Source organism: Perca fluviatilis, chromosome 8, assembly GCF_010015445.1.
Source record: "Perca fluviatilis chromosome 8, GENO_Pfluv_1.0, whole genome shotgun sequence".
NCBI lineage: Eukaryota > Metazoa > Chordata > Actinopteri > Perciformes > Percidae > Perca > Perca fluviatilis.
Genome location: NC_053119.1, coordinates 12,051,550 through 12,063,717, shown reverse-complemented (window position 1 = coordinate 12,063,717; position 12,168 = coordinate 12,051,550). Strand labels below are relative to the sequence as shown.

The window sequence follows — 12,168 nt, the reverse complement described above, 5'->3', positions numbered from 1 at the left end:
ACATCCCCAAGGAAAGTCATTGGGGATTGTTTTTCTCTTGATGAGAGAGAGATGCCTGTGTTCACAAGTATTGACTGAACCCAGGCTGATGGAATAAAAGGTTTTTTGTGAATCCCATTAAAAAACATACATTCCATAGAACAGATGAATGGCCAACCATTATAAACAGCCAGTGTGTAATTAAGATGTATTTGCTGAAGTGATTCATGTGTCTTAAGTTCACTGATATTGTTGCATACAGATGTATTAATCATACTGTTAAAAGTCTAGCATACATGATGAAAAAGGAAAAATACTGCAAATGCAAAAAAAAAAATTTAATAAAAAAAAAAAAAAAAATTATTTAAAAAAAATTAAAACTAATAAACAAGAAAAAATAAAAGAAAAACAAAGTTCCAACTACAGACTTCACTATGAGAGTTATGTACAAACAAATGGGTAGCAGTGAGAGACATGGTATGTAATCTACAGAATTTCCCCTGAGAGTGACTTTCACAATCCAAACAAGTCCGCGAGCTGACAACACACAGACCACCAAGGAAGCTAGACAAGAGAAAAGGAGGTGAGAAGAGGCAAAGGACTCAGTTTATCCACATCATTTTAACTCTGTCACAGCCAGTTGTGAATACTAGCATGAAAGTCAATGTCTTATAAGCTAATTTTGGACTTAATGTACTCTCGCGTATTACAGTACAGGACTGCTGAGAAATAGTTTTCATTGTGGATTGGCCTTTACAGTGTTCATGCTGCATCAAGGGCTCATCCATATTAATGAAACACAAGATGGACTGAGTGTAATGGACTGAATCCAGTATGATGTACTAAGTGGTTAGACGGCTGACTGTGCGTGTGTGTCTGCGTGTGTATGAATGAAGGGTTGAGGGGTTGTGTTTGCTTTAGTGTGTATGTTTGTTTTTTATGTGTCTTGCTATTTTGTCTGCGTGTTCACTGGACAAACTATGTAATTAGCATGGAATACATTATCAAGATGAACTACTGTAAAGTAATACAACGTGTTCTTGTCATTTCTGTACCTATGTACTTGGGAGTAGTGAGAGACTATAGATCGTCATCGTCACATGAACGCCTCTAATCCTAGTTGTTGGACAAGATGAAAAGGGAACCGTGTGTGATGCACAACAGTCGATGAGCTTTAAGCCCCTGCTATAGTTTCTTTCCTGCCAGTGAAACATTATTGTCTATTTGATGTTTGCAGAGAAGACCGTTGTTTCACTTGTCTGACCCGGATTTTCCACCAGGCGCGTCTTTGCTGCGGTCCGGTTTTATTCCGACCTCTGCAATGCGCCATACCACACCGGGAGCGTCAACAGGGCGTCTCAGAAGCGGAGCGTCTTGCTGCCCGACTGGCAGATTTTATTGTCTCTACAAGTACTTAAAAGAAAAATCATGTGTTTATTAAGCTAGTATCTAACTACCACTCTGAGCGCTCCTGCAATTAAACTCCACGAGGACACCTCCAAGATGAATCTCTCGGCGTCTGGGGTGTTGTAAAGGAGACATAAACAATATTAAATGAACGGTGGGGGTGTAGATACTGTTTTGGGGCTGTATTCCTTAAACAGGTGAAATATATTGCTGCTAAATATGTGCCATCTAGTACACTGCAGAAAGAATTCAAAACCCTTCTTTGTGTCATTATTTGTATTTTCACTGCCAAATGAATCCATAAGGATATGGAGTGGGCACAATCAGTTGCAAACAATCAGAGCACACATTTCAGCAGCAAGATTTACTAGGCCTGCTCTTCAGTTTCTTCAAGCCTCTAGTCTTCCTAGAGTAAGCAAACTAAAAACATGGACTGTGCAAGCCCTTTCAGTAGTAGTGTTGACAGACAGCGATGAGTAATGTGACAACCAAAAGACTTCATTATAAGCTCACCTCCAGTAGCTGATTCACTCAAAGATTCAACTTGGAACAGCCTATGATGATACTGTCAAAACAATGTCCTCACTGCAGTAGTGAGGTTCAGTCATTAGCCCTTGACACTTGTTACACAATCCCACAAGATGGTGAGATGCAGTTTAGTTTCAATATAATATTTAAGCTTTTGATCCTCTTTGATTATTTTTAGGTGTAAATATCAAGTTTAAAGGTGTATTTGTAAGCAAAACGCACCTGTGAGGGTCGGATCATGTGTTTGTAGGAGGTAGGATGTCTTGTTTTCCTCATCTATGTTTAACCACTAAGCTGAGTAAATAGGAATACAAATCTGACATCTCTCCGTCAGGGTGAAGGCTGCTAGTCAGACCTAATCTGTTAAATATTTTGAGGTTATCTAATTCTCTGCAGCCTGAAGGCTCAATATGTAGTTTCTGAACATATTTCATGCAAAGAAGATCACAATATAATTTGATAGGTTCGCATTTACACTCTATGGGCAGACATGGCTCAAAGAACCAATTGGGTGTATTGGGGTAAGAAGGAGAAAGACACAGAGAGAGAGAGAGAGACTCAGTAGCAGAAATTCAATGAAAAAGAGTGGGTGAGGGGTAGCAAAACTAAAAGAAGATAATAAAAAAAAAAAAAAAGCGACAACATTCCAGCGCAGTGTTTGGTATTGTGCAAGCTCTGGGAGAGTCTGGCCTGGGAAAGAGCCAGTGCAGATCTCTGGAGACCAACCCGCTGGCCTCCAGACAAACACCAGCAAAGTGGCAGAACAGACACAGACATAGCCAGATGTGTGGGAGTGCATTATACACACAAAAAAGCTCACAGATTTATGGGACACACACACACACACACATGCAAACGACTCCAAAGAGACGCAAATACAGAGTTGTTGGAATTAATTATGTAATATTAGTAAAGTTGTTGGGAATCTGCAACTCTGCTAAGATCATGTATCAAATTTAACTGTGTTTTAAAAGTGTTAGATTTAGAATATTTTCTTAAACTCAAAAAGTACATATAAAGAACACAGGACGAGGGAAGCTGGAGTACCAGCAGGAACTGGTTATGTAAATACAAAAGCATAATATATGGTGTCCTCAAGATATAGGCTACTGTAACTGTATTCCAATATACTGTATGCAATACATACTGTAGCTCCACACTTAAAAGAATGATTGTTAACCTTGTTCATTTTAGAGCAAAGCATCATGTTTGCCTTGTTAAACATGAATATTACTATACTATATACTGGCCTAGCAGTAACTTGGGTCAAATTAAAAATAAACCCATTCAATATACAATGATTGGATATTTGTGTAAACTAATGTCAATTACTGATATCAATAAACATGTTCCAATGAAAATACCCACAAGGCTGCTTTTGTAAAGCTACCTGCCTGCTTGCACAAAGTTATATGTGCAACTACCAATCACATAAATTCTGTGGAGGAACAAAATCTTCCCTGTACTTTATGAAAATCACAGTGTGTGCTGCCTCAGTGTGCACAAAGTCCTTGTCACTGGAGCAGGTAAAATGTGCAACATGATATCATCACAGATTAGAGAGCTGGCTTGGTACGTTCTAGCTTTTGGAAGGCTATTTGTGTAAAGAAAAAAACTGTCCCGAAGTCATACGCATGTTATGGTAGATTGTTTCTCCCTTAATAACACTTTGCTAGAAATCCCCAGTGGTAACAAAACTATAGAGAGCACAAAAAAAGAAGCCATTAACATAGACCACGAAGAAAACAGTCAGGAGGAAGGTGGTAAAACAGATCTGGAGTCTGCTCAGTGAGAAACCCAGAGGCATTTTGCTTGCCCAGGTTATACTTGAGCCATGCTTCTTTTGGTATGTTTCATAATTTGCATGCAACACGAGGCGGGGGGAAAAAAACAGCAAAAAAGACATTTGAAACATGTTCAGTCACTGCTGTGTTAATATGCTAGTCATGGGAAAAGGAGAAAAATAAATTCATATAAGCTGAAACATTCAAACCTTGAGTTACTGCACACAACTGTAGCACTGTAGCCTTCTACTGTAGTCTATATTAATGCACAATCTGGCTGTAGGGCTGTAAATAACAAGCATGTCATCATGAGATCCCCCCCCCCCTTTACAGTTTTCTCTGTCTTTCACCCACACTGCCACACCAACACACAACCGGTTTTCATCATACTCTCTATTTTTCTCTCTCTCACACACACACACACACACGTTCATTCACTCTCACTCTCTACAGTTTCACTCACTCACACTCCACTCTCTGGTGTAAAACTGACACAGTGATTAGCCCGGGGCAGGTGATGACTGTGGAGAGCTCTTGAAGCTTTTCTGCCACCTGACTAACATCCTCCCTGCTGCCATTCCCTCTGTTTCCCATAGAACAGAGGCTTGTTTGGCACCGGGAAACATCACACATCGAGGGTACAGCGTCGCGCTGAGATTTCTGGGATGCCAGTGGGGGTGCAGGGAACAGCAATCAGTTGGGATCACAGAAAATTATTCTGCCTTAATGACTGTTATATCACACTTACACACACTTGCCAAGACTGCCTGCACTAGTACTAGCACCGTTTCTTTCACTTTCAAGGTAAGGCAGGCAGCATGTCCCCTTCCTGTCAACAAGTATACTTGTCAGCTTCTTTCTAAACATCTTTACTCTATTCAGGATCTAAAACAAGCAATTTGTACAAAACAAAACTACGAGAGAAACTCACAAGTCTGCATATAAAAATGGTTTAACGGCTTGAAAATGTTGTCAAACTGTCAAAATTAGATTAACTTAACGTGCTCATATATCTTTTTTGTGCATGTTATAGGTTTACAAAGTGAAAAAGCCCAAAGTCCACCCCAAAGGGACTTACCATCTCCAACAGAAAACACTGTTCACAAACTGCTCCAAACAGCTCTATTGTAGTCCAGCCTTTACTTCTGTGACGAACGTGGGTCACTTTGTGACACACATTATAATGCTCATCTAGCTGCTAGAGTGGCACGCCCTCATACTCTGCTTCTGACTGGCTAGTAGTCCTTACTAGCTACTGTGCATGTACGACTCCCAACAAAGATGGAACAGAAGTGAGATGCCTCACTCTGTAGCTAAAACAGAGAGCTCAACACACAGGGTGAAAAGAGGAGCTGCAGCAATGTGCAGTACAATAAAAATATGGTGTTTTTTGAAAATTAAACCATGTAAACCTATTCTGATACAACCTCTAAATACAATTATGAACCTGAAAATGAGCATAATATGAGCACTTTAAAAAACCAGGACAATAAGTGTACTGGATTTATTTTTTATTATCCTGAATCTGTTTCATTTATTTATTTGTTTAGCTGTTTTATCCTGATTTAAAAGAATAAAATAAAACTATCACTCAGAATATATAGGCAGAATATATAAGAAGCTATAAGACAGAAACAGCCCCAAGCCTCAGCCAAAGCTGCTGGAGAAACTTGTCCTACTTTCTTAGAAGAACAATCGTCTGTTTCTGCTACAGTGCTCGACTCAAGGAAACATGAGAAGAGGGGAACAGATTCAATAACATTTTCCAATTACCACCAATGAAAAAAAAAAGTTTCTGTTTCTGTGAAGACAGAAATTCTCTTCTTTTTCCCATGGTGGTGTTGGACTGTGTTAGGCTGACTGTAATGGGGGACAGGCTTATTTCACTAATGATTTAGCCATGGCTTTGTCTGTTTCTCTGCCTGCTAACTGTGCTCTCTGGAGAATGGCTGTGCTAATCCAAAAATCTGGCTCCGCTTTGGAAAACATTCACATCTGTCTTTTTGTGAAATCAGGTTTTTTTTCTCCAAAATGGGACCGACTTTGATGAAGAAAAACAGAAATAAAAGAGATAACATATTTGTACTCAATGCGTTTCAGTTTTATAACAAAAATGATTTTCAATAAGTTGGCATCAGTTGTGTCTTAAAACTTGACAGTAGTGGGTCCAAGTTGAAGAATGATCAACTCCAGAAAGAGATCAACTACGACAGTAGTAGTCCAAAGAGCCATACCAGCTGTGTGGGCCTGTACCATACCATGAAAATGGTGAAGCAGGCTTTATTCCTGCAATTATTACAGACTTTTTGGAAGGGTTACACAAGAGGAGACCCCAATCTAGGTAGCTTGCTGGTAGCTAGCAAAACTATAAAAATAGCTTTCCCTTTTGCAATGTGAGAAATCATTTCTCTTAGCGGCTTTGAGGATGGTGATGAGCGGTGCGGGCCAAGAAACGACTGCTGGCATAAACAGCTTTGAAAGCAATACCACATTATCCAATTACACTGAACACAACTCCTCCCTGCTCTTAGCTGCCAAGTGCAAAACAAACCAATGACAGCAGAAACTAATGGATACCAGAGAAGGCAGAGGCAGCGGGAGAAAGCTAATGCCATCCTACGCCACTCACACTTCCAGGTGAAATGCAGAGGGGACGAAAGTGATTAGCTGGCTGTGGGTCGAAAGCTTTAAAAGAGAGAGTGTATGGATGCTTTGTACAGAACCTCACGTAAGGAACAGTACCTCTGCCTTTGCCTGAACAAGCATTTCATCCTCCTCGCTTCCGCCTACCAGCCCCAAACCATTTTAGTTGGTGCATGTGCGTGAAATTGAGCCTTACGGGTCTCATTAAAAAAAGAAACATTTCAAAAATAAGATTTCACTCACTTCCTGGTTGTGAGGGGAGTTTTGCTGCCAGCCAGTGTTTGCTGCTTACTACATGCAATTCTTCCTTGGCATGGAGGAGGGATACATTCAGGGAACATATATGTTATTTAAGCATCTAGATCGCAACTGACACGTGCAATCATCAGCTCTTCCAAGGGGTCTCAGGAATGATCATGAATTAAACTCATCCCCTTTTTTTAAATCCCCACGATTTCTTTGCAAAAAATGGCTGAACTGGAAGAGAGTGTGTGTGTGTGTGTGTGTGTGTGTGTGTGTGTGTGTGTGTGTGTGTGTGTGTGTGTGTGTGTGTGTGTGACTTCAAGGTCTCAAAGAAAAGCAAATTTTGCAGATGAAACTAAAGGTAAGATTTGTAACAGGTTAAGTACAGCACATCAAGTATCACACAGTACACACACACACACACTACACACACACACAGTACACACACAGTACACACACACACAGTACACACACACACACACACACACACACACACACACACACACACACACACACACACACAGCAACATCTGCGGTAGGAGCTGTGGAGACAGAGCACATGCAAACATTACAAGGACCCAAACCTGCTGAGACACAACAACACAGATGGCTGCTTTTTACCCAGCTGGCACGGCGACATATGGAAACAGAGATCATTAGCAAGGTAATAAGTGCATCACAATGTCAGCAAAGGTAAGTCATCAACAAAACCCTCACAAAAACTTCAAAAAAGGTTGTCACTTGACTGAATGATTTAACAAAACAATGTCCAAAAATGTAAAGCTCCACTAATCAATGAAATGGGTTGGTCATAGTGAAAAAACAACCCCCAACTGGCAAAATCTTTTAATAAAGAAAATATACCGATTCATATATATGTTACTGTATATGCCGCACTAATATGTATAGTTGTCTGGAACATCATCCACATTTTCACTGACAGTGTAGTAACCTCTTATGGCTCTGACACACCAACCCGACGGGCGACGGTCGGCAGAAAAGGCAGACGGACTGATCATTCGGCTCCCGTCGGTCCAAAAAGTACCTCGGAACACACCGCATCGACGCCGACTTGAGCGTAATGGCGACCATAATGGCGGCTCGTTCGGAATACAATCTCGTATTTTACGAAAATAGTTCACCGAAACGGGTTTCTGAAAACATTTTAAGCGAGAAATAGGCCATACAGTTGCAGAATCTTTTTTTTTTTTGATCGTCAGTTTGAAAGATTTTTGTCAGATTTTGAGAGGCGTTCGTCACGCTCATCCCGCTCGTCATTTCCGGTAAGTGTTTTAACGTAAGTACACCGGTTCGCTAGTCAAGGGCTAGCACTCCACCAATCAGATTGGTCATTGAGTCCGACTGCCCACTGGCCGATTCAACAAGTCAAATCCACCACTGAAGCATCTAGTACATACTTAAATGCAATGATCATTCCCCACTTTTTATACTGCATTACATCCTGGTCTCAGGCATGTAAAACAGTCATAAAACCCTTGGAATCTTTGTATAAAAACTGCCTCAAGATTCATGACAAAAAAACACGTCATTATCATCATTGCCATATACTTGTCAAATATGATCTACTTAGTTTTGATAATTTAATAAAACACTCAAATGTGTCTTTATTACATAAAATCATATACAGTGCTACTGCTCCCCCTCTGAAAAGGTTTGTAACACTCTGCTCCGAAATAACAGTGCGAACAACTTGCGCGCGTTACAAGGGGGGAGTGTAGCATCCCACAACGTAAAACCCAATTTGGGAGTTCCTCTTTCTCATGTGTTGCCATGAGGCAGTGGAATGCCCTCCCCACGGAACATATTTTATGTACAAATTCTCACACCTTCTCATGCCTAACAAAGAGTTGGTTGTTGAGTAAACAAGTTTGCTCACATCTATAAGATACTGTATTTATGTGGGTGTGTGTGTGTGTGTGAGTGTGAATGTGTGTGTCTGTGTGTGTGTGTGTGTGTATCCTTGTATGAATGAATATCTGGAGATGCATGTACTCTAATGTGCCTAAGCTGCTGCTGAACTTTTTCAGTGTGTGTGCTGGGAGGGGAGAGAAAGAGAGAGTGAGTGGGCTGATGGCGCCCCTGTTTTTACTAAACTGTTTGTTCTTAATTACTATGCACATTGCACATCATGTCATTTATATATAGTTTTGTGATATTTCTATTTAAAATTGAAATACCTGCCCAGGGACTACAGGTGGAAATTAGCAATTGTTGCTGTAACCTGGCCCAAGACATTCTCTTGTTTAACAAGTTTAATGTTAATTTGTGCACTGTCCCTGTTTCAAATAAATCAATTTCAATTCAATTCGGCCCAAATTAAAGCCGACGGATCCTCCGACTGACGACGGCACGGAACACACCAAACAGACTCGAGTCACCGACGTCGCCAGACTGCCCGACGGGCCGGATAATCGGGTTGGTGTGTCAGCGCCTTTACCTTCAGCGTGCACTGATCCAAAACATTACTTTAACTAAACAATATGGACTTCTTGAATATAATCTAATATTCGCACAAACATCGGCTGTAGTGCATCTCATCTGCTCATCTAGCAATTCAGGACATTGAGAATCCATTTGAAAGAAATACCATACCCGCTCTTATACTTCTATTATATATTATATCAAATATAAATAAAGTAAGTTGTTTTGAAATCATACACTGATAGGAAAATTGCAGTGCTTGTGATCAATATAACAGCCTTAGTCATTAAGTTGGAAACACTGGCGTCATGCGTACATTCTTGCCCTACTACTGCCAGAGTGTGCTGGAGCAGTGTAGATAGTTGAATCTGCAGAATAATGTACACAGCAGAGAGACTGTGGCCCATAGGGAGTAACTAGACTCCGGTATCCACATTTAGAGTCACAAAATATTTTTTCGCAATTCTAAACAGTGCCACAAATAAAGTTACAGAGAAGCAGCTACTGGAGAGGATCAACCAAGGGTTTGGTATGTCATTAATTCAAGTGGGCATGCTGCATAGACTGACTAAACAACCAAGAAAAGCCTCTGAGGACATGAACAAAGAACACATATGGACACAGAGACACATAGACAGACAGATACACACAGACAGATACACACAGACAGATACACAAAGACAGATACACACACACACACACACACACACACACACACACACACACACACACACACACACACACACACACACACACACACACACACACACACACACACACACACACACACACACACACACACACACACACACACACACACACACACACACACACACAACTCACAGTGCAATGAATCAAGCGGCAGCCATGGGGTCTTGAAGCAGAAAGCACCCACTTCTGGAACCTGCAGATGACAGAGAAAAACAGAAACCAAGAGACAGAGGAAGATGATTAAAATAAGAAGAAATGTGAGAGAAAGAATGAAGAGGGAGGGTGATGGAAAGGGCAACGGACAAAGTAAAACAGAGATTTGGGGGGGGGGGGGGGGGGAAGAGAAGAAGAAAGAGCATTTTGTTAGCTTGCCTGAGGCACATCTCTAAACATCATGGCTCATTGTCAGAGTAAATCATTGTTGCAGAACACATATCAGATTTATGGGTACATTTAGCACTCAGAAAAAACAGAAACGCTTTATTATGTTACATGCCAGTACACCAGTGGAGACAACTTGACGCATATAAACTAATTTGAGCTTCATGTGGCCCTGAGGAAGTGTGCTGCTCAGACCTTCAGTAAGCAAATACTATTTATAACTTGTAACAGGTATTTTGTTTTTTTCATCTGCCTGGTGCAAAAAAATAAATGAAAAGTTTTCAGTGGGGATTAAATATAGTTTGTTTATTGGAATTGTTCATTTTCATACAGTATAAAGCAGCTGTGGACAACATATACGTGTAAGAATAACTCATATTTATAGATAAATGCATACTGCTTTACTGATGTTCCTGCTTTAAACACAGTGAATGTTACTTGATGCATATTTAAACACATCTAGTGGTTAGAAAGTGTTGGATTAAAGTAGTCTGTTTACATTTTCAGTATTATTGTCACATTTGGTACAATAATTGAATTCCAAAATACAGGAAAACACATTTGGGTCGCTGTGTGAGCTGGTTGTTCTGCCACCACAAAAATAGGGCCCTTACTGTTTTTCAGAAGACATAATTCTCTGGTCTCTGTGTGTCATGTTTGACATTCTTAAGTATATACACAATGCTCAACTGAGCATCATGAAAGCATTTATCTTGTCCTGTGTGCCGAAAATAAACTGGACAGTAACAGTTATTTTATATATATATATATATATATATATATATATATATATATATATATATATATATATATATATATATATATATATATTTTTTCTAATCCAGTTGGTGGATTTAATGCCAACTGTGAAGGGAGGACATATTTTCTGTCAATGCATTACAATTGCTAAGCTCACTTCCATATTCATGAGGATTGCTCCTTTAAAGATCTGTTTTTGTAGTATTTGGAGACAAAATAGGTAGCTCTATTAGGGTTGCTATGTAACCAAGCAAAATCTTTCCCCCATGTCAGGGATTCTATCTTAAAAAACGTTCTGCATTAATTCATCCGAGGACGAAGCATCTTGTTGAGGGATAAAAATAGCCACAGTCATCTCAGGAGCCTTTTATTTTTTTTACGAGCCTGTTCATCCGCTTTAGAATGGGAAAATGATCTGTCAAAATGGGAATGTGGAGAGGAAATCCTAGGAAGTTCTGCAGTGATAAATGCTGTTGTACATTAGTGAACCCATATCACAAATAAATGCAATTTGGTTTAGAAAATGTTGTCCATTTGTGTGTACGCTTGTTGTTTATGTATTTTTGTCTACGTGTGCATGAGGAACAACTGGCATGCAGACTCGTATGCCCATGCACATTTCCAGTTAACTGGTATAATGAATGCACCATTGTTATGGACACAATTACATTGGAATATTGGTACTACTTTATGTCATGATCCTGTCAGTATGCAACTGACTGATGCAACCGTAATTTATATGCAGAGCATAATCAGCCAACCCGCACAGCTTTGATGACATCTAATGAACACTTCTGGCAACTGCCAAGCAACACTATCAAGCCAACAGCGGTTGAGTCTGCTGAGCTGTCAGTGTGCCTGTTAGTTAGAGGGATTTCTTTTTCACAATCTGGATGCTATTTTTGTAGAGCCCATCATTCATATAGGTTATCATTACAGTTTTTTCACCAACTTAATTGCTGAGATTCAGGGTGATCCTTGCACATGGGAGCGAAGCTGAAGAAATGATAGGCGCTTTTTAACATTACAAACATGGTGTATTGTAATACAGAGTATATCGTTATCGACATATGAAATTACCTATAACGGGACAGAAGATTTTGGCCATGTTGCCCAGCCCGACTAAGTGTCTGGTTCACCTTTTTCTACCAGCTACCTTCGATGTAGAGGATAGAGAAACTTTAACAAAGTTTAGAGATTGTTTTGTTAATTTCCCCTGCCTAGATTTAAACCTTTGACACGGGGCAGCGTTGCAGTCATAAACTGAATTATCCAACCTTTAGTTTACTAC

The 12,168-nt window shown here is 40.0% G+C and overlaps 1 protein-coding gene across 1 annotated transcript in view; it reads right to left on the bottom strand.

Moving 5' to 3' along the window:
• Positions 1 to 12,168, bottom strand: part of peak1 (pseudopodium-enriched atypical kinase 1) — a 124,964-nt gene that overhangs the window by 47,828 nt on the left and 64,968 nt on the right. Inside the window, 1 exon segment of the mRNA XM_039807986.1 lies at positions 9,870 to 9,930. The gene's annotated coding sequence lies outside the window, so the exon portion shown is untranslated.